Source organism: Vipera berus, assembly GCF_964194415.1.
Source record: "Vipera berus genome assembly, chromosome: 1".
Taxonomy (NCBI): domain Eukaryota; kingdom Metazoa; phylum Chordata; class Lepidosauria; order Squamata; family Viperidae; genus Vipera; species Vipera berus.
The window spans coordinates 31,969,106-31,992,287 of NC_138202.1; the positions used below are offsets into that span (position 1 = coordinate 31,969,106).

The window sequence follows — 23,182 nt, forward strand, 5'->3', positions numbered from 1 at the left end:
CAATGAGGAGGAAATGAACTTACGACTACAGCAGTCGTAATGAACTTATGACTGAGTCACTGTCCAGCCTCTTCTCCCAACAACAACAACTCAGTCCCTTTCTTTGATGGATGCAAACCATCTCTTTTGTACATTTTTTCTTTGGACCAACTGCAGACATCGTGACTAATATAACCAAAGCCTTCCTCTTTACACCACTCCTTTAGGCACATATTGAATTCTGCTATATGCTGGTTTTTTCCATTTTGCTCCTTAAACACTGGTAAAACCTCTGAAAAAGTAAGCCTACAGCTTCTCCTGCTAAGTTCCTGCCCCAAGCTCTGGAAATCATTCTGCACAGAGAGTACATCTTTTTGGGACAGATCGTTAGTGCCAAGATGTACAATAGCCAATACACTTCTTGCCCCTACTGGCAGTAGCATCTGGAAGATATCTGACCTCTTTTGAAACCTCTGGGTCCTTTCCTAAATTTAAGGTAAAGGTAAAGGTTCCCCCGCACATGCGTGCTAGTCGTTTCCAACTCTAGGGGCCGGTGCTCATCTCCGTTTCAAAGCCGAAGAGCCAGCACTTGTCCAAGGACGTCTTCGTGGTCATGTGGCCGGCATGACTAGACGCCAAAGGCGCACGGAACGCTGTTACCTTCCCACCGTAGTGGTCCCTATTTTTCTACTTGCATTTTTATGTGCTTTTGAACTGCTAGGTTGGCAGAAGCTGGGACGAGTAACAGGCGCTCACTCTGTTACGCGGCACTCGGGATTCAACCCGCCAAACTGCCGATCTTCTGATCGACAACCTCAGCGTCCTAACCCACTGAGCCACCGCGTCCCCTAAATTTACATCCCTTATAATTGAATCACCAAAGCAGAAGGTGGCTTCTCTTTTTGGATGCCTTTCTCTTCTTGCATGACTCATATGTAATACCTGATTTGCACTTCTCCCTATCAAAAACAAGTTCTTCATCTCGGACCACGGTCCCCTGCTTATTTGAGTTACTATCGCAACTACCTTGACCTATTAAGGTCAGTAAGGGCACTGTATCTGTTATGCAGGGACACAGCAAAAGCTGTTTATGGTTCACAGCTCTCACCCTGCCAGATCCCAGTTGTCCACATTGCTCTTCTCCTGCAGGGTCTTTGTGGTAGAGGGGGCTAATAGTGCGGAGGCTCGACAGAATAGAAGGGCTGAACTGGACACCTAATTTCTGCCTGAAGAGCACAGATTACAGACCCTAGATAAATAATTTGTTCTTGCAGACTAGTGATTTGTTTACAGGTAGGACAGTTTCCAAGTTTAAAAAGAGTACTACTTAATAAATGGCTGTACAGAAGGGGCGTTGTCTTACCTGGACGCCTTTTCTCAGTATGATGATGGAGAATCCACGAATGGGTTAACTCTGTCTTCCTGCCCAATTAGACTAAGTCAGTCAAACTTGCCACAGCTCTCCTGGGCCAGGACACCTCCCAGTCATGACAAAGGTGAAGCAAATGACAACAGTCCGACATGATGGCTCCCATACCCGACACAGGACCTGATGGACACTAAGGGGTGGGTGTGGTTTCTCCATCATCATGCTGAAAAAAGGCGTTCAGGTAAGACAATGCCCCTTCTCCAGCATGACAGATGGAGAATCCACGAATGGGACATACCAAAGCTGCCCTGTCCCTATGGGAGGGAATCAGTCTGGGCCTGTGTCCCACCCTGTGGCACTACCTGTTGCAGCACTCTCTGGCCAAATGAGGCGTCTGTGGAGGCAAACCTATCCAGTTTATAATGTCTCACGAAAGAGGAAGGCGAGGACCATATCGCCGCCCTACAAATGTCCTCAATGGACGCCTGTGTCGCTCAAACTGCAGAAGTTGCAGCACTACGAGTGGAGTGAGCAGTGATATGCCTGGGAACTGACAGGTAATGAGATTGGTATGCCCCTGCAATACAAGCCCTGATCCACCTGCCTATAGTGGAGGCAGAAACCTTCCGCCCCATAGTAGAGGGTTAAAAGGAAACAAAAGAGGGCTTCCAACTTGCAAAAAGACACTGTCTGCTTAATATAGTGGCGTAAAGCCCTGCGGACGTCCAGTGTGTGCCATTGCTGTTCCAAGGCATGAGATGGATGAGGACAAAAATCCGGCAAAATGACTTCCTGTGCTCTATGAAACAAGGTATTGACCTTAGGAATAAAGGAGGGATCCAATCGAAGGACCACCATGTCAGCATGAAAAACACATAAGTCCTGTCTGACAGAGAGAGCTGCCAATTCAGAAATGCGTCTAGCCGATGTGACGGCTATCAAGAAGGCCACCTTTATTGTCAAGAACTGCAGAGTACACGTCCTGATGGGTTCATATGGAGGAGAGGTAAGGGCCTGTAAGACCCGTGACAAATCCCAAGAGGGATACCGGTGAACCACTGGAGGTTTGGTGTTGGTCGCTCCTTGAGAAATGAGCGTACCATAGGATGTTGAGCCAATGCCTCTGAATTGCCCCATGTAAATACGGTGGAGAGAGCTGCTACTTGTCGGCGGATGGTATTGGGCACCAAGCCCTTGTTGAGCCCAATAAATAGTCCAAGATCCTTGGGATAGTAATAGCCGAAAGATCTAACTGGTTCTTTGCACACCAACTAAAGAAACTCTTCCAACTGGAGACATAGATCCTGTTTGTTGTAGGCTGTCTGGAGGCCTGAATCATCGTAATTACCTCTAATAAATAAGACTCATGTGTCAGGAGCCGCCGTTCAAGTGCCAGGCAATCACTGGAGCCACTGGGGTTCTGGATGATGCAGAGCTCCCTGGCTGAATGAAACGTGATCTGGAGGAATCCTCCATGGGGGAGAGATTGACAGACTCACGAGGTTGGCAAGCCACAGCCGTCTTGGCCAGTGTGGTACAACAAGTATCACCTCTGCCCGCTCTTGCAGTAACTTGTGGATGACTGCCAGGATCAAAAGGAGAGGTGAAAAGGCATACAGCAAGCTCCCGGGCCAAGGGCTGCAGAGGGCATCCGTCCTCTCTGCACCCAGAGAGGGGAACCAGGAGAAAAACCTTGGAAGCTGGGAATTCGCCAGAGAAGCGAACAGATTCAGTATCGGCTGACCGAACCTCTCCGATATCTCCTTGAAGAGACCTGGATGCAGGCACCATTCAGAGTGATCCACTGTCAACCTGCTGAGAAAGTCCGCCTGCTGATTTGCCTCCCCCGAGATATGCTCGGCCCTGAGTGATGAGAGGTTAGTCTCTGCCCAAGAGCCCAACAGTTGGGCCTCGGCCATAAGGGACCTGGAACGGGTACCCCCTTGCCGGTTCACATGGGCTTTTGCCACTGTGTTGTCCATGAGGACCAGGATATGTTGTCTCACCACCCTGTTGCGGAAGTGGCATAAGGCCAGATGTATGGCTCTGAGCTCCAACCAATTTATATTGTGCTTCAGGTCGGAACAGGACCACCACCCCTGAGCCAACTGAGACCCTAGATGCGTCTCCCAGCCAAACAGGCTGGCATCCGTAGTCAGGGTGATCCGAACGGGCTCCTGGAACAAAGAGCCCCTGGCTATCGCTGGCGAGGTCCACCACTGGAGGGAGTTTATGGTCCGGGTGTTGTGACTCAGGGCCAGCCTGTGGGTCCGACAGCCGGCTCCGATGTATCGGATGACTCAGATGAGGGGGAGGAGGGAAACGAACCGGCTGATGATGGTTTGGAGGCTTTGCAGAGCCCTCAGCCGGGGACCTCTTCTCAGCTGCGTGAGCCCGAGAGTGCGGAGGAAGATGACCCACAGCTGGCCCTGTTCAAGGACGCCCGACGCAGGAGGCAGTCGAGCAGGAACAAACAAAGAAAGGCTGCGGGACTCCTCGGGAGGAGGCACAGGGAGACCACGCCCTGAGCTCTCTATAAAAGGAGTGTTTGGGGAGGGGCTGGTTGCTGAAAGCAACTTTTCCGCTTGAGAAGACAAGCTCTAGTGTTTTTGTTAACTGCGTAATAAATCTTGGCAGATGCCTTTTAGCCTTGGACGCTCTCCAGTCTCTTCTTTCTGAATAGGGGTTTGCCTTATTACAAGGCCAGAAGAGGGCTGGTTCAGAACAGTTTGCTTTCAGCCACCCACCCCTTATTACTACGATGGAGCAGCTTCTTGCCGAGAATGCCCAGCTCACCCAGCAACTCACTTTGCTGGCAGCTCAGGTGGCTCAACTGCAAGCTCAGGTACATGCTGCACCCCCACCCAGGAGGAAATGTCAGATAGCTATGCCGGATAAATTTGCTGGTAATCCAGAACTGTTTCCTGCCTTCCTGGGACAATGCCAGCTTTTTATCAGCGTGAGAGCAGCTGATTTCCCCACTGACCGAGATAAGGTGGGATTCGTGTTGAGCCTTCTGTCGGGAGATGCAGCTCGTTGGGGCACGCCTCTGTTGGCACAGCCTAGCCCTTTGTTGGATAACTTTGGGGGGTTTTGTGACCATATGCGCCTCATGTACGAGGACCCGATTAAGGCGCAGACTGCCACCCGACGCCTGAAAGCTTTGAGGCAGGGTCAGCGCCCTCTACAGGCCTATATCAGCGATTTCCGGCTGCTTAGCCAGGATTCCGCCTGGAATGAGGCTGCGCTCGTGGATGCCTTTCAGGATGGCTTGTCAGAGGAGATGTTGGATGAGCTGGCCCGCGTGGACATTCCCTCAGATCTGAATGGGCTGATCCATCTTTGTCTGCGGATCGATGCCCGGCTGCAGCAGCGAAAGAGTCGCCGTGCCACCCCACAGACCCCTGCCGCCCCTGTTGTGCGTGAGCCCCCAGTCCAGAGGGAGGAGCCAATGGAGCTGGGTGCCGCCAGGTCCCGTCTATCGGTGACGGAAATGGACAGACGACGATCGGAGGGGTTGTGTTTTTACTGTGGGGACCCTGGACATTTGGCTGCTTCTTGTCCAAAGAAGCGTCAGCGGGCATCAGTGACCAAGCCGGCCCCGAGAAAGTCCCCTGCTTTGCTGTCGGGAAACGACCCGAGCCCGATCTTGACGGTGTGATAGATCGGACGACCCACCACGACCACGCCGAGCGACGCCATTCCGATGGTGCCTGTGAACCTCCACGGCATTTGATTTTGGAGGCACGACTGATCCTTCCTGGCAAGCCAGAGGGGATTCCGGTCCATGCCTTAATTGACTCTGGGGCTACCACTAACTTTATGGACTCGGCCTTCATGGCCAAATGGGCTGTTCCTCAGTGTCCGGTGGATCCGCCCATGCTAGTGGAGACTATTGATGGTCGAGTGCTCCTGTCCGGGCCTATTACGGCCGCCACGCAACCAGTGAGTATGGCTATCAGTTCCCATGTGGAGGCCATTCAGTTCTACATCACTTCGGATCTGCACTTCCCCGTGGTCCTGGGACTGGCGTGGCTCCGGGCGCATGATCCACAGATCTATTGGTCTCAGAACTTGGTCACCTTCCCAAGTTTGCAGTGCGTGGACCACACCCGCCATATCTGTGCCGGCCAGGTGGAGGGCTCCTCAGGAGTTTCTTTGCCTCCCGAACTGTCCGACTTTGCTGATGTGTTCAGCGAGTCAGAGGCGGACCAATTACCCCCGCACAGGCCCTATGACTGTTCCATTGATCTAGTTCCTGATGCGCCTCTCCCAGTGGGGCGTTTGTATTCCATGTCGGAGCCCGAGTTGGCTGCATTGCGGGACTTCTTGACAAAGAATTTGGCTCGTGGTTTCATCCGGCCCTCGTCCTCGCCAGTGTCTGCGCCCGTGCTCTTCGTCAAAAAGAAGTCGGGCGAGTTACGGCTCTGCTGTGACTACCGGAAACTCAACGCCATCACGGTGCGTAACCGCTACCCGCTGCCCCTCATCCCCGAGCTCTTGGACCGACTCCGGGAGGCTAAGATCTTCACGAAACTGGACCTGCGTGGAGCTTACAACCTCGTCAGGGTTCGGCCGGGTGATGAGTGGAAGACGGCGTTTGGTACTCGCTATGGACATTTCGAGTACACGGTGATGCCGTTTGGCCTGACCAACGCCCCCGCTGTGTTTCAGCATTTTATGAACGACATCTTTCGAGATCTGTTGGACCAGTTTGTCGTGATTTACCTGGACGACATCCTGATTTACTCCCCGTCGCGTGAAGCGCATCATCAGCATCTCCGTCAGGTCCTGCAGCGCCTCCGGAAACATCGGCTGTTTGCCAAGTTGGAGAAGTGCCAGTTTTACCAGGTGACCATCGATTTCTTGGGTCACCGCATTTCTCCTGAGGGCATCGCCATGGAACCGAGTAAAGTTGAGTCGTTGCAGAGTTGGCAACCCCCACGTCGCGTGAAGGATGTTCAGCGACTTCTTGGATTTGCCAACTACTATCGAACATTCATTCCTGGCTTTGCTGCCTTGACAGCCCCCCTTACCCGGCTCCTGCAGAAGAAGACTCGGTTCCAGTGGAACGCCCCCGAACAACAGGCGTTCCAAGCTTTGAAGGACGCCTTCATGAAGGAGCCCATCTTGAAGCATCCTGACCCGCAACGGCCGTTTGTCGTGGAGGCAGACGCCTCCGACATTGCCATTGGGGCCGTGTTACTCCAGGCAACGACGCCCAGCGGTACCCTTTTCCCTTGCGCGTATCACTCTCGGAAATTGAACCCCTCGGAGCGCAACTATACCATCTGGGAGAAGGAGCTGCTGGCCATCAAGGCGGCGTTCGAGGCTTGGAGGCATCATCTGGAGGGGGCGCGGCATCAAATCGAGGTCCGGACGGACCACAAGAATCTGGAAAGCCTGCAGACCGCTCGGAATTTGAACCAACGCCAGATCCGGTGGTCCCTCTTCTTTGCGAGGTTTGACTTCCGGGTGCGGTACATACCAAGCGGGCACAACCAGAGAGCGGATGCTCTGTCCAGGAAGCCCGAGTACACCCGAGTGGAAGACAAGCTTCCGCCCAGGACAGTGATCCCCGTCGAGTCTTTTGCTGCGGTGCGGGAGCCGGTGGATATACGGGCTCGGATCCGGGAGGCGCAGCAGCAGGAGGCGTGGGTGGCTCAGCGGAAGGAAGAGGTGGGGCCAGATTCGCCTTGGTCGGTCACGGATGGACTCCTGTATTATCGTGACCGGCTCTATGTTCCAGGAGGGCCACTCAGGAGACTCGTCCTCAGCCAATGTCATGATAACCCGGCTGCGGGGCATTTTGGCCTGTTCAAGACTCTGAACCTGGTCTCCCGTACCTTCTGGTGGCCCCGAGTCCGACACGATGTCCAGTCTTATGTCACCTCCTGCGTCCCATGCAGGCAGGCCAAGTCAGCGACAGGGGCCCCGCCTGGTTTACTGCAGCCTTTGCCAACGCCCAAGAGACCCTGGGGGGCTGTGTCCATGGACTTTCTGACGGATCTACCCCCATCCTCCGGCTTCACGACAGTGTTTGTGGTGGTGGACATGTTGACCAAGATGGCGCACTTCATCCCCTGTCGCGGCTTACCGTCAGCTCGCGCCACTAGTCGCATGTTCATCCAACAGGTGTTCCGGCTGCACGGCCTTCCCGATAGGGTCGTCTCCGATAGGGGGGCCCAGTTTACAGCCCGCTTCTGGCAGGAGTTGATGCGGGCGTTGGACATTAAGGTTTGCCTCTCGTCCGCGCATCATCCTCAGACCGACGGGGGTACCGAGAAGGTCATCGGCATCTTAGAGCAGTATCTGCGCTGCTATGTTAACCTGCAGCAGGACAATTGGGTGGACTATTTGGCCATAGCCGAGTTTGCCTTTAACAACTCGCAGCACACCTCCACGCAGATGACACCGTTCTTGGCCAACGTGGGTTATCACCCCAGGTTTTTCCCCCTTTCTCCCGTGGACTCACCGGAGCCGGCAGCGAACGAATTCATGGCGGAATTACAGGCGATCCATCGGTTGGTGCGACGGCAGCTGGAGAAGGCCAAGGCCGACTACAAGAGGTTCGCCGATCGGTCGAGAAGGGATACGCCTCCATTATCGGTGGGGGATCGGGTCTGGCTGTCCACCAGGAACCTACCATCCACTCGGCCGGCGAGGAAGCTGGACCACCGTTACCTTGGACCGTTCCCAGTCGAGGCCGTCATCAACCCGGTCGCCTATCGTTTAACTCTGCCACGTTCCCTGCGCGTGCACCCCGTCTTCCATCGGTCCTTGTTGGTCCCCGAACAACCGGCTTGTCCACTTCGCCAAGCGGAACCTCCCCCATCAGGACCTGGTGATGGCGACAGCACCCCCGAGTACGAGGTCGCCAGCATCAGGGATTCCCGCTGGCTGAAAGGTCGCTTCCAGTACCTGATCGAGTGGAAAGGGTACGGGCCGGAGGACTTTACATGGGAAGACGCGACTGCCGTTCATGCCCCTGCGTTGGTGACTGCTTTTCACGAACAGTTCCCATCCCGACCGCATCCGGATCGGCAGACCCGGGGGAAGGGCCCTGCGGTGCGGGATAGTGTTGTGACTCAGGGCCAGCCTGTGGGTCCGACAGCCGGCTCCGATGTATCGGATGACTCAGATGAGGGGGAGGAGGGAAACGAACCGGCTGATGATGGTTTGGAGGCTTTGCAGAGCCCTCAGCCGGGGACCTCTTCTCAGCTGCGTGAGCCCGAGAGTGCGGAGGAAGATGACCCACAGCTGGCCCTGTTCAAGGACGCCCGACGCAGGAGGCAGTCGAGCAGGAACAAACAAAGAAAGGCTGCGGGACTCCTCGGGAGGAGGCACAGGGAGACCACGCCCTGAGCTCTCTATAAAAGGAGTGTTTGGGGAGGGGCTGGTTGCTGAAAGCAACTTTTCCGCTTGAGAAGACAAGCTCTAGTGTTTTTGTTAACTGCGTAATAAATCTTGGCAGATGCCTTTTAGCCTTGGACGCTCTCCAGTCTCTTCTTTCTGAATAGGGGTTTGCCTTATTACAAGGCCAGAAGAGGGCTGGTTCAGAACACCGAGATGGAACCCTTTCCCTTTGGTTGGAGCTGGTGTCCAGTCTCTGAAATGGGAGCAAAAACCATTGCAGGTCCCTGGAATGTAGTCTGGCCCATGGGACTATTCCCAAGCAGAAAACCAACTTCTGAAGGCCGAAGACCGGCTGCTGTGGGCATAAAGGTGGCCTCGGGCTGCGTTGCTCTGTGGACTGGAGGCGTCAGTTGGATATCTGGTCCCTGGGTAAAGGAAACCATCTCCTCTTGCTCAGCCCTGGGAAGATAAGGTTGGTCATCATCATCCCCCTCTGGAGACCAGACCCTCTGGGAAGACAAGGGAAGAGGAGCAAGCTGTGGCCCAAATACAGACTCCTCTGCCAGAGGAGAAGAGACCTCTTCAGCGCCCATCGTGCCCTGTTTCTGGGCCTTGGCAAACTGTCTTTCTAAGGCCTCGTGCTTCCTGCTGGCCTCTTTCTCTGCCGTCTTGGAGGACCTTTTGCCAGAGATGGCCTTGGCTTTGGCCTTGAGCTTTCCAGCAGCCTCCATTTTGAAGGACTTATGCTTTGATTGCACAGGAGTGGTAGGGGCTCCGTGTGAAGCCTAAGGTGCAGTGTTGTCTGCCATCACAATTGGGAGATATCTCAGTGGAATGCTGAGAGGGATCTCAAACAGAGGAGCAGAGTACTGATCTGATGCTGTGTGCCACTCTCAGGGATCAATAAGTACTCTATGGCAATGGTGGCTGCAGGACCAACTTAATGGACAACTGGCACACCTGCAAAGCTCCTGATTGCCTTAAGACTAGTTGAAGCACCTTTGGAACACAGGCCAAGTCTACTGCGGTGGCAAGATCACCTCGGTGATAACAGCCAGCTCACTAGTCCTAGTTGGTGGCGGCGAGGCCAAGAATGGCACGGCCAGCACACTTCTTTTGGAATGGACAATGAGACAGCTAGGTTGAGGCCTAGAGCTACAGTTGAAGCCTCCTGTACTTGACCATCCACTTTGAAAGGTTTCGGGCAAGGCAAACAATGATTGTGCTATAGTCAAAGGGATCTGAACTCAGAACCCTCTGCAATGATTGGGAGAGGAGGAGCCTGAAAAAGGACCCCTGCGACTGACCAGAGGCTCAGGGACCAACTTCTCTGAGCTGGAAGGCAAGTTAAACCCTTTTGAAGTCTGTGGTTTTGGGGGGGGCTGAAATCTCCCCCCCTTCTCAGAAGCTAGCAAAGAAGGCTGCACAAGCCTTTTCAGAGTAAAAGCAATGTGATCGCGGCACCCAAAATGGTGGCCGCTTCTGCTGGTAGTGAAAAAAGAAGCAACCTGTCCTTCCCCCTTAATTCAGTAGAGAAGGCAGACAGTTCTGAGAGTCTCTGCATGCCTCTGATGCTATCGGCGTGCTTCAAAAGGCAGCGGAGGGTTTCTGATGAAGAGCCTCCTCTTGGCCAGCTGCTGGTAAGCTGGAATCCAAAATGGCAGCCACAACTAGTGTGCTGCGAAAGAACAGCCTAGGGCTTGAGAGACTGCAGCTCAATCAGAGCTGCAGCTGGAAAGAGAAGGGCAAACTCCGATCCTGAGAAGAACTACAGCAAAACGGAAGGCTGCAGCTCAGTCAGAGCTTGCAGCTGGAAGGGGAATCTCAGGGGAATTAGGCACTGCGCTGATCCTAGCACAGAGGTAAGAGAAGAATCCATGAAGGGGAGATACACACACACACACACACACACACACACAACCTGCTCAATTACTCAGAAGAGATGACTCAGCAAGATTCTGGGAGCCAAAATTACCACATCTATTCTAAGCACAGACTAAGTCTTGACTGGGAGGTGTCCTGGCCCAGGAGAGGCGTGGCAAGTTTGACTGACTTAGTCTAATTGGGCAGGAAGACAGAGTTAACCCATTCGTGGATTCTCCATCTATCATGCTGGAGAATGATGTTTATTTGCAATGTACAGTACAACCAAAAATTTCTTGTAATTGGTAATCGGTATCTCAATGTTCTGCAAATATTTTGGCCCATTCTTCCATGACAAAATGCTTCAATTCAGTTTTTAGCATTAACTGCTTGTTTTAAGTCCTGCAACTTCTTGATGAAGTTTAGGACTTTGGCTTGACCATTCCATTTTTTTTCTTTCTCATCTACTTTCCTACAGACTTACTAGGTCTGCAATCACTGTCTTGCTGCAGAATCCACTTATGTTTCACTTTCATCTTGTAGAGAACTTTACAATACTTCAAAAAAGCAAAGTGTATGCTTTCTTCAATGATATCACTAACAACAATCCATTTCATACAGTCTAGATGACAAAATTAAGTTTACATTAATTTTATCATTGCAACAGCCATACAGATTCTAAGCAAACTTTATATACAAATGGAGGATTTATTTTATATACATACATACATACATACATTACATACATACATACATGAGTCCTCCATTTATGACCACAACTGAGCCCAAATAGTGAGATAGTTAAGTAAATTTTGCCCCATTTTATGAACTTTCTTGCCAGAGTTGTTAAGTGAATCACTGCAGTTGTTAAGTTGTAACACAGTTGTTAAGTGAATTTGGCTTCTCCACTTACTTTGCTTGTCAGAAGGCCACAAAAGGTGATTGCACGACCCTGGGACACTGCAACTGTCATAAATATGAATCAGTTGCCAAGAGTCTGAATTTTGATTAAATGACCATAAGAAAGTTGCAAAGGCCGTAAGTGTGAAAAATTTACAAGTGCCATTGTAAATTCAAACAGTCACTAAATGAACTGTTGTCAGTTGAGGACTGCCTGTACTTATGTATGCAATGAATAGTTATTAACAGTCACATTTCCCTTCAGTTAGTCCAGCAAATCAAGCTCTAACATAACTCAGAACAGGCTAATTCACAAAGCTGAATCAGAAATACCACAGGATGATATGGCTAGGAGCACACTTAGGAGAAAGGCAAGACCTAAGAACTACAATGCAAAGCAGATAGCTAGGATATTTCTCTGTTTTTGCCTAGATTTTAGAGTGAACAGAACTGGGGGTACTTTGTTTTTCAAAAATTGCACAGTATTAAGCCCATTTTAAAGCTGATATTGCAGTTTCATTTTCAATCGAAATTGAGTTCGTGTAACAATTCATCATTCTGAAAGACAAAAAAATGTTTCTTTTAGAAAGTACCTCTTAAGTAACAAGATGGCAAATTTTTAAAATATGCATGGAAGCTAAATATAATTAAGTTACAAAATAAATAAAACATTACAGTATTGTGTATTTCTGTACATATTTCAACCAGTCAGTCATGCTCCATCCTGAGCTGAGCAAGAGATGCAGCGAAGTTCCTAATGTAATGTTTGGAGGATATGCGAGACTGGATGGGATGAAACAGGGTAAAATTGTACGCCAAAAAGCAGTGTGGCTGTTATCCAGAAATCTCTCTAGTTCCAGGTTAGTCCCAATTTTGGTCTTTAAAAAGAGCAAGTGTGTGATCAGGGGTTCTCTTAGACTTCAGGTTTCTGAATAACAGCAGGTAGAGACTGAAGCCAGAACTTTGGCTGATGTGTCAGGTGCAACTGTTTTTAAAGTGAGATACCCTGGAGGTAACTGCTCACATTCTTATCACTGTACCATTTGATTCTTGCAATACCTTTGAAGACTACGTGGAAGTTACAGTTGGTTCAAAATGCAGCAGCCATTGTAGCAGAATAACAGTTACACTGTGGGGCTTCACTAGTTGCCAATAGGTTTCTAAGTACAGGTCAAAGTACTCAAAGACCCTTCATGGCTTAGAGGTCCTGGTCATCTTTGGATTGTTCCAAGTATAATTTGCTTTTCTTATATATTCAACTTGGCAAGGTGCATTTCTGATTCTTACCCTCCCATGTGGTTGGTGGTGGTTTGGGCAGTGGACACTGAATGGATACCTTGGCCTTTTGGACACTCCCTAGCTCCATCAGACTGGCCTCTTTCTATTGTCTTTCAGTGAAAAAAATGAAGACAGTCCTCTTGGATCAGGTTTTGGGATTACAGCTAGGCTTGTTGCTTGCTATTCCTTTTAGCCAGTGCTGAGTCTAGTTCATAATTTTATGTGGGAGTGTACCATTTTATGTATTTTCATGCCTTGAGTCTGTGCCTGGGGTGGTACATGAATTATGTGTAATAAAGAAGAAATGATTCCCTTCCCACATATTTTTAGAAGGTCTTCAGAGAAAAGGGGGGTGGTGGAATCTGAAGCTGAATTATGGAGGAGTGGGGTAACCAATAGCCCACATGGAACTGTCCCATAAAATGCCTTTTTTAGCACTTTTCTTTGGTAAAATCAAGAATAAACTATAACTAGTTCATAATCCCCATCCCAAGTTCCAAATTCTGCCACAAAAATTCAGTTACTTGATTTTTGCTTTTCCTTTTGGAGAGGAATTTTAAGAGTGGGAATAGAAGTGATTTGCCTCCCAAAGGCAAATGCTCCCATTCATTGTACATAATTAAAACTGCACAAAACCTACAAAAAACAGCCAGCCTTGGTTGTATTACAGTCTCTTCCCAGAAGGCTGCCCACCCTTCCATATAATAAAGCTAAATACTTTGTTCTACAAGTGTAAGGGGTCTATTAAGCACGTGTTAGAGGGGAAAAATACAGTCCAACAAAGTGACTCCCTAAGCAAGGTTTCCCAAACTTGGCAACTGGAAGATGTGTGGACTTCATCTCCCAGAATTCCCCAGTCAGCATAGCTGACTAATTGTCAATGTTGGGAAATCCTGCCCTAAAGTTAAGCTTGACTCCTGTATCTACACAGACCAGTCCAGGTAGTTTTCTTGGCAACAATATAGAAATGGTTTATCACTGCCTTCTTTCAAGATATTTTTTCAACTTACCCATCTAGTCTACAGCCATAGGATTCTCTGGTAGTCTGCTAGCCATTTTTGATCCTTTCAGTTTTATCCAGCATCAGCACAATCATTAGGTACTGCTATCATGGATGGTTGCCTCCTATTAAACCAATCACTGATTTATATAACCTATTTCTCTTTATTAAACAATCATAATTTCACAACAAAATCAGGGGAAATTTGGTCTAATTTAATTTCAAAATAACTTTTTGAAATGGAGAAATCTGGGCTCTTAACATTACTTGACTCAAATCTCACTCCTATTTCTTTTTTATTTACATTGAATTTATTTTTGAAGAATCATAGATTATGATAAACCAGCAGTAAGCTATCTCTTACCTTCCAAATATATTACAATTCCTAGCATGCCTAAGGCAGCATGGCTAACAGTAAAGACTGATGAAAAATGATATACAGAATGCTATAATGTGGTTTATTATACAGGTAGTCCTCAAGTTACAACAACAATTGAGCCCAAAATTTATGTTGCTAAGTGAAACGTTTGTTAAGTGAGTTTGCCCCATTTTACGACTTTTCTTGCCACAGTTGTTAAGTGAATCATTGCATTTGTTAAATTAATAAGGTGGTTGTTAACTGAATCTGGATTTCCCATTGATTTTGCTTGTCAGAAGGTCACAAAAGCTGATTATATGATCCTAGGACACTGCAACCATCATAAATATGAACCGGTTGCCATGTCTCTGAATTTTGATCATGTGACCATGAACGGTCGTGTGAAAAACCGTCATAAGTCATTTTTAAGTGCCATTGTAACTTTGAACAGTCACCAAATGAACTATTGTAAGCTGAGGACTACCTGTATACAGGTTTTGCAGCTGGCTTGAATCCAGGCACTACGATTCTCAAATCATGGTTTATCACTTAATGTATTGAAAATAAAAGCCAAATCAAGCCTCAACGTATGTGATATCAATATGTAGCAGTACCATTATTAATTTTCTGCAAGTTATGTTACTTGATCTTTCAACTAGAAAGATATGTCCTGGGTGGGGGAAGTTTAAAAATGGTGTTGTTTTTAAACATGCCACCGCCACAATGGTAGATCCCCTTTTCCTGAATGTTATCACAACAAAAGTAAGGTACAGCTTGTGAACTGTGGTCTTATTAAGCTTCTCATGTAAACATGGCCATAGTGCAGAAGAGTTTCAATGCCCTCCACATAAACAAGAGGTAAGAAATCCCTGCACACAAGATACTCCTGTAAATTAACTAATTGGTTACTGTCACAAAATGTTGATCTCCATCAATAATCACTTAAAATGCAAGTGCTAAAACAAAGAGACTCCTTCTCTTTTTGTCATTTGCTAGAGAAGATAAAGCTCTTCATCAGAAAAATGAAATTACAGAACAAAAATAAAAATATAGGAAAATTTAAAGCACACATTATAAAACACCACACAAAAGCAGCAAACACATCAAAAGAAATAAAAAAAACAAGGTAGAAAGATGAATACATGGTTATGAGTTGAAATGGATATTGTAGGTCACGTACTCCAAGTTTCTACCATCCTATCAAATCAGACAGAGTAGGTAAGCTCTGTGTTCCATCAATGAAGTGATGTCACTTTGGGGGGGGGGCTAGGATATGTGCCTTCTCCATCATAGCCCCTGTCTTTTGAACAGGTTTCTGCCCCTGAGACACCTATGACTTCAACCCAGCTGATATTCTGAATACCATGAAGACCTTGCTATACTTCCAGGCACTGGGGCCAAGGTGCTAACAGAGTCTGATATGAGTGCAAGTGGCTGTTAGATTTCTTCCTTAGGACCTTAATTTGCTCCTTTTTATGTTACAGATTGGGATTTTGTTTTGTTTTTATTTGTTGTTCAGAGTGCTTTCAGTAAATGGGAAGCCATACAAATATCACTTTATTTATTTACAAACAAATAAAAGCTTTTGCTCTATTAAACCATCCCCCCCCAAAAAATAGCCATCTGCTCTTTTGAAACTATTCCATGAAGAAGATTCCATGACAATTCTAAATCAACTATTTCTGCCTCTTTACAGTAATCAAAGACATTTAATTGTGAAAGATGCCCAGTGAATGTCCAAAGGCAGAGAGAGTGGGATTCAGTATTGCCAGACTGACAGCTGTTGTGCAGAGTCTCAGGAAGAGCATTTCCTCCTCACCAGAGACTTGATCATTTAGGTCAAAGCATGATCTTTCAGTTTGAGCCCTTCTGCATGCACCATTCCTCACTCAGCTAGACCCCATGAGTTGCATATTCTGTTGGGTCAATCAGAATCTTTCAAAGGAAATGAGAAAGTGCAAGTAGAAAAGCCCTTACACGTTTCACATGCCTGTGAAAGTAAGATTTAGTTTTTCCAGCTTTATTCATCACATAAATAGGTGATTCCTCACTTCTAGGGGAAAATGCTCCAGTAGTAAAGGAGTACCATCACCCACCCAAACATTCCCTCCACCCTGTACAGTGGGCACAGTTCCATGGCTGAATAAATATCAATTAACTGGAATAGCAGCTTCCCACTTGTGTGTCCCATATGAGCCTCATGAGGCTGGCTTCCAAGGAACCAAGCGTAATTGAAATTCCTGGAGTATTTTTAGGTTTGTTTGAGCTATAAAGTCCAAACAATTAAATATGTCAATTAATACAATTCCTAGGCGTCATCTCCACTCCTACATAAAATGTCCCATATACAAAGAGTAGTATGATAAGTTCCAAGTTACCTTTTTTCTACAATGCTTCCAAACAGCCCAAGATTGTGAGCAAGAATTTCCTCCAGGTGATTAGCAGGGAATATAACAAAAAGTGGGCATACCTTTCATTTCATGCTTTAAAATGTGAACAGGAATATAACTAGGTAAAAACATCGATGACAAGTAACTTTCATACATAAGGTTACATATTGTGGTACAGTCTTTAGAATAGCCCCTCTTTCTATACTTTACAATGGAAATTTTACTACTTTGGTTAGTTTCCATCCGTTGCTTCTTGTCCTGCCTCCAGGTGCTTTGGAGAATAACTGGACCCCCTCTTCTTTGTGGCAACACCTGAGATATTGGAACACTGCTGTCATGTCACCCCTCGTCCTTCTCTGCATTAAACTAGACATACCCAATTCCAGCAACTGTTCCTTATACGTTTTAACCTCCAGTCCTCTAATCATCTTTGTTGCTCTTCTCTGTACTATTTCTAGAGTCCCAACTTTCTCTAAATAAACTGCCAGCCACCATTCATCATAGTTATCATTGTGTAGAAAGCGAGTAGAACAAGATGGCTATCAGGTACTGTAAATCAAGGAGACCATGGTTTAAATATCCACCTGTCTATAGAGTTTATTCTTTCTCAATCGAACCTACCCACCTGACTGCTAACATAAAAATTCCCATGTAAACCCTCACAAAGACAGATATAAATAAATATTGCTCTTGCTTATGGGCTGACAATCTTTAGTAAGCTAAACCAAATCTCGTGATATCTGATTTGTGAATACATTAGTACTCAAATTATTAAGGATACAGAGGATAGATAATGAAAACTATGAATCCCATATCTTAAAATTCAACTGTCCTTTCTGCCAAGCTATGTCCCATATTTAAAATCATCAACTAAGGGATATCTTAAAATACAGAGACTTAGAGGTCCTTATCAATACCATATCTGAAGCTAAAATCAGGGGGGAAAAGTTTGCATATTATACTGAAAATTCAGAATGTAGGTAACAACTATTCCATATATATATGTTAAGAGCCTTGGTGGAGCAGTGGGCTAATGCCTCCTTAAGTAACACCAGCTGCCTGCAATTAGTGCAGGTTCACATCCCACCAGGCTCAAGGTTGACTCAGCCTTCCATCCTTCCGAGGTAGGTAAAATGAGGACCCAGATTGTTGGGGGCAATAAGCTGACTTTGTAATAATGCTGCTTGGGGGTGTGTGTGAAAGCCCTAATAAGCAGGCATATACACAGAATGAAGGCTACTGCTAAGCTTGTAAGCCGCCCTGAGTCTTCGGAGAAGGGCGGGATATAAATGGAATTAAAATAAAATAAATAAAATATGGCTCCCGCAAGCTAGCTGAAATGTGCAAACAAAACTGTTCCTGAATTAGAAATATTTGGCTACAGTTGCATTTTATATTTGACATTTAAACAGATCCATACTACAGAAAATGTGATTAACAGAAGCTGGCACAATCTTGCACTCACCATTTCATACTGCAAGTGTTTGTTTTTAAATACGGTCCTGTGCAATCCCCCCATCTCTGGATGTGGATTTTGATACAAGTAGGATTGTTTAAAGAAATGTGTATGTTATGTTGCACACAAATCTGTATCTCTTGTCTGGCAGGACAATTTTAATGCTTCATTACTGCATTCTATTGCAAGTCAGATTTTTTAGGATAACTCTTCATGAAATGATGGAAGAAAAGAAAAGGCCAAGTTGACAATAAATACTATATTTTAGATTAGACATGGTCACACCAGAGAAACAGATATGGAGAAGCCATAATTTTTAAGCAAAGCAATGTGCTTTGCTTTTGTAGAAAGAATGTATGTACAAAATGGTCTAACTCTTGTAAGCCATCTCATGCCACTTAAGTGAGATGGGAGGCCATACAGAATGAATGAATCAATAAAGCAGCTTTAGACTCAGAAATATAGACTGAAATATATGCAAGAATATTCTCACTTCATTAATATTTTATTGAAAAGTTTTTCAATACATTTTATCTTTAACAACCCCTCCCCACCCACCCCCTTCCCAACCCTCCCCAACCCTCCCCCTCCCCGTCCCCGACTTCCCAGAGCTAAATACAAGGTATAAAAGTAAAAACAATCTCACTTCATTAATATTATCACACACATGTAGAGTCAGAGTAACTTGTACCTCTAGAAATTTGCAAACTACCAAGCATTGCAAACGTACTTCTTGTACGTAACCACTTCAAAAATTGTGCCAGAAGTGCAATGATCATCTGGAGGCATTGCAGATACTGTATGCAGGGCAATTTTTCAAAAACTAATATGCCATCTTGCAAACCTCAAATTTCAGATTTGCACCACTGGTCCATCAACCAAAGCGTGGAAAGGCATACGCTTTGCAGGGTTTCATCTTCCCAGCCTACTCTACATTTGTCAAGATTGACCCTAGGAACTTCTGTTGCTTAGCATCTAATGGAGAGACTAAAGTCACCCTTCCTGCTCCAATCCTATTCCTTAATCACTTGTTATACTGATCACTATCAACTCCAATTCAATATTCGGATTTTTCATCTGGGATGCAAGAAATTTAATCTGATACCCTCTACAAATACACCATGAGCTATAGCAATAAACAGATTCTTTCCAAAAAAGAATACAATGTGCAAATTTGTTTGATGCCCAGAAAAAACTTGAATAGGGGCTTCCCTATTATGCTCCACAATTTGGGAAATGCAAAAGAAAACTCCTGTCAGTTTACTGATCATTCCCATGCATATTGAAAAATAAATCACTCTTTTGTGCAGGGGACTTGAGTTACACTTAGCACGGAGAAATATTCCATTAGAATCCTACCAATTTATTTTTTTGGACATGATCACATCTTACACAACTTAAAAATACAGAAAAGAGATGGTCAAGGGTCAATGCACTGTATTTTTAAAGCAAGTTTTCCACATAATAATGGGAAAAGGCATCTTGACCATTACCTAGTGTTGTTACTACACATTTGTTGTTCAAGCACAGAATCTTAAGTATGTGCCAATTTTTCGTGGTACCATGCAGTTTTTCTTCACCCTACATGGATTTGATTCATGTATCAGATAACCTGTGGAGCACTTTGTCCTTGACCAACATTCAACTTGTGATACTTTTCCTCTACTGACCTACCACTAAGAATTGTTACAAGAATGAAAAACAAAACTTAAGGAAACTACTTTGAGCACCCTGAAACAAACCACAATATAGATTTGATATAGGTAAACCAGAAAGCTTTCAACTGAGTTTGGTTTACATATTCATTTCCTACAGTCTTTCCTCCACTAGTATATATTATCTCTGGCAATATCTCCCTCAATAGCCATCATTTCTGGCACAAAGGTTTTAAAACATTAATAACTCCATTGGTCCAAGATAACTAAATGAAAATATTGTGACTATGAACAGAAAGTCAATAGTTCAACTGTAACAGCAAAAGAACTTATGAAGTTCATTTACCTGTAAACAAATACAGTGGTGATAATTAACCTGGACAGCCTGGGGGAGGGGGGGAAGACCCAGAATGTATGCTACAGTGTAAAAGGAGACTTGTTGTTTGGGTTTATTCACAGCAAAGACAATGGTAAATGAATTACACAAATCAAAATTTGACTGCATCAGGATTCTGTCCTCACATTGATGTTCTTCCTCCCTGAAAGTTACTCTGTTCACTTTCTAGCATGTACCCAGATAGACAGGTAAAACTTCCAAAAGAAGAAAAGAAACTGAAAAAATGGTAACTGATGTCATACAAAGAACTTTCCAGAAAGAAACTGAATTCTAATTTTCTTAATCCTAGTTTTAATACCGCCCTAGGTTCACACAAAATGATAAAACATCACGAACTGGCTTTGGTTCATAACACAATGAACCCAACCACTTTGTTTACATATCCTGCTTTAGGGCAAGGGTGCAAAAAGGGTGACATCCAAACCATGTTTTTTTTTCTTTTTGGGAGGATTTTAGAGACCATTAAGGGGCAAATGGATGCTCTAAGTATGGCAGATGCTTACGACATCAATTTTAACCTTTAAAATTCCCGCATTCCTCCAAAAAGGGACTCAGACCCACATCTTTTTGGATGTAGTTTTTGACATGCCATACCAAATCTGGTGTCATTCTTCAGCTTACAGGAGTTGCACATCTATTGTTTAGGCTTGGGAACATTATACTGTGTAAATCCAGACAATTATGATGTGCGTAATAAACCAAGGCTAAACAAAACCATGGCTCAGTGCAATCTATGAACCGCCAATGGTTCTCATATTAAAAAGGACATAAGCAGAAGCAGCAGCTTTTCCTGGCATTAATGTGACCCTTCTGCCATCAGTCACTGGAACCACAGGACAATTCTTTCAGATGTTACCTCTATCATCATAAAAACATATCTTTAAGCTATCAAGATTGTTCACAGCAAGAAAACTGGATATATTTGTATGGCTGGACTATTTTTGTGTAGGTTCCTAGTGTTCTATGCCATTTACACAAATTTGGCACAAACACATGTGCCAAAAATGGCAGGAACTGGAATTTGCAATCAACAGCTAACCTCCATTTCAAATTCCTGAACATTTTCATTGGTGGTTGCTTTAGGTTCACATAGGGCATAGTCTCTGGTTAAAAGAATATTTGAAGAGGTGAGCAACATTAGCCTACAATAGAGGGCTAGTCTCCCATACCAATACTATCCTCCTATGCAGCCACTACTCTTGTTTATGAACCTTGACAGTCTGAACATGTTGTAATGCAGACACTGTACAATCTTTATGACTTCATGAATACTGTTCAAATCAATGGGGCATTTTCAAGACATTATAACCATGAATTCTAACATTCTGTCCAAGATACACACATATAGAGTGACCCTAAGGATTTGGCTTCCCCAAAACCCTCTTTGTTATATTTTAAAAAGTAAATTGATCAAACTTTAAACTTTTCCATAACACTCTTAAGTCTAAGACAAAGGATACTCAGTTATTCCACTTTATCTAGAGTTAACTTGGGAGGGGGGGAGAGTTTACACAGGGCCACAGGCTTTGGCAAGCAACTGAGCACACTCCTCTTAAGTAGACAGGAACCATTACAGTTATCCAATATGCGTCCTAGCCTGACATAAGGCTTTGCTTCGTTTACTTGTCTGGGTATGCATCTTAGAAACATAACGTGTGAACCCACCGCGTGTCTTTCACCAAGATCGGATCAACGAATCAAACTCAAGGGGATGCTGCGTCTAATGAGCAGGGAGAACCGTTGGGTTTGATAGTGCTGAATGGCGGGGGAAGCAAAAGAAATATCCGATGCTCCCTTAAAACTCCCTCCTTCATCGCTGCTGCGCAGGCAAAGAGACTCGGCTACCTAGGAAGTCAAGAAGGAAGACGAACCGAGATCCTGTCTCTTTCCTGCTCAAACAGCTGTGGCCAGCAAATGGGGAAGCCAGAGGTAAACAAACACCGCAGAGAAAAGGGGAGGGGAGCCAGCAGAGCGACAATTCTTTGCATCCGATTCTCTGCAAAGCCAGATCCCGCTACGGAAATTCTTTCAGCTACTCTCTTCCCTCCGACTTGGTCAAAATTGACCCGTGAGCCCCAGCAAAAATGGAAGATGGAAAAGAAAAAAAACGGAGAGAAGCCAAGCAGGGCGGGGAGTGGGGCAAAGGACTTATCGCACGCACCCCCCAAGAGACCCCGAGTCGGGGCTCGCCGTTTTCCTCCCTTTTCGGGTGCAAACCATTCCCAAAGCCTGGCGCCCGGCAGCATCTGCAGAAAGCCGCCGCCGCCGCCGCCACTGCAATGCACTAAAAGGTGGGGAGGGGTGAACAGGGGGAGGAATAAAGAATTGAATCCGGCCGGGCCTGTAAGCGGGAGTCACTTTTACCACGAGCGATTTGCCAAACCAACAGCTACAAGACGGAGCGGGAGAGCAGAAAGAGGTGCAGCGCAACCCGGCCGGGCGCTCCAGACAATGCGCCAGCAAAGGCAGCCGAAAGGCAGAGCAGGCCCCAGAGCGGCTTCCTCCCCATCTCTACCCTGGGAACGGCGCGAGGACTCACTTACATGGCCTGGAAGGGTTGCAATTAAAGCCGCTGGCCGGAGCCGAGGCCTAGGCGAGCTGTTGCAGGCGCCTCCGCCTGCTGCTGGTGCCGCTGGTCTCCCAGGGAATCAGCCCATGGAGCTCTTCGCCTGCATCGGTGATGAATGGAGGCCGGAAGGTTGCCAGCGGCTGAAGGCGCCCGGGGCTCGGGCTCCTTCGCTCTATCCAGGCTCTTTTTGAAAGAGAACCGAGGCAAGCTGGGCGTTGTGGGCTTGGAGCGTAGCTGCTGCCGTTCCCAGTTCCTCCAGCTTCCCTTCCTTTCCCTTCTTTGACTCACTCGCGCACACACTCTCTCCGTCTCTTCCCCGGAACGCCCGCGGGGTCCTACCGCCCGGCATGCTCCTCTCCTTGTTTCCATTCAATTTTTTAAAATAAATAATAAGAAACGGCAGCCTCCCGCGCCAACGTACAGACTCACAAAACATCCTTCAGGAAGCTCTCGCCCACTTTCTTCCCGCCTCCCAGTTTACCAACGCGCCCCTTTTCTTGGCTTCCTCGGTTCACACGGCGCTGCTTTGGCTTTCGGAGGCTGCCAACCTAGGTACGAACTCAGTGGGTCTCGCTGTGGAGGAGAGAGATAGAGACCCGCCTTACTGGGCTA

The 23,182-nt window shown here is 46.5% G+C and overlaps 1 protein-coding gene across 1 annotated transcript in view; it reads right to left on the minus strand.

Moving 5' to 3' along the window:
• Positions 1 to 22,839, minus strand: part of AKT1 (AKT serine/threonine kinase 1) — a 118,327-nt gene extending 95,488 nt beyond the window's left edge. Inside the window, exon 1 of the mRNA XM_081313090.1 lies at positions 22,545 to 22,839. The gene's annotated coding sequence lies outside the window, so the exon portion shown is untranslated. The remainder of the gene's footprint in view (positions 1 to 22,544) is intronic.
• Between the last annotated feature and the right edge of the window lie 343 nt (positions 22,840 to 23,182).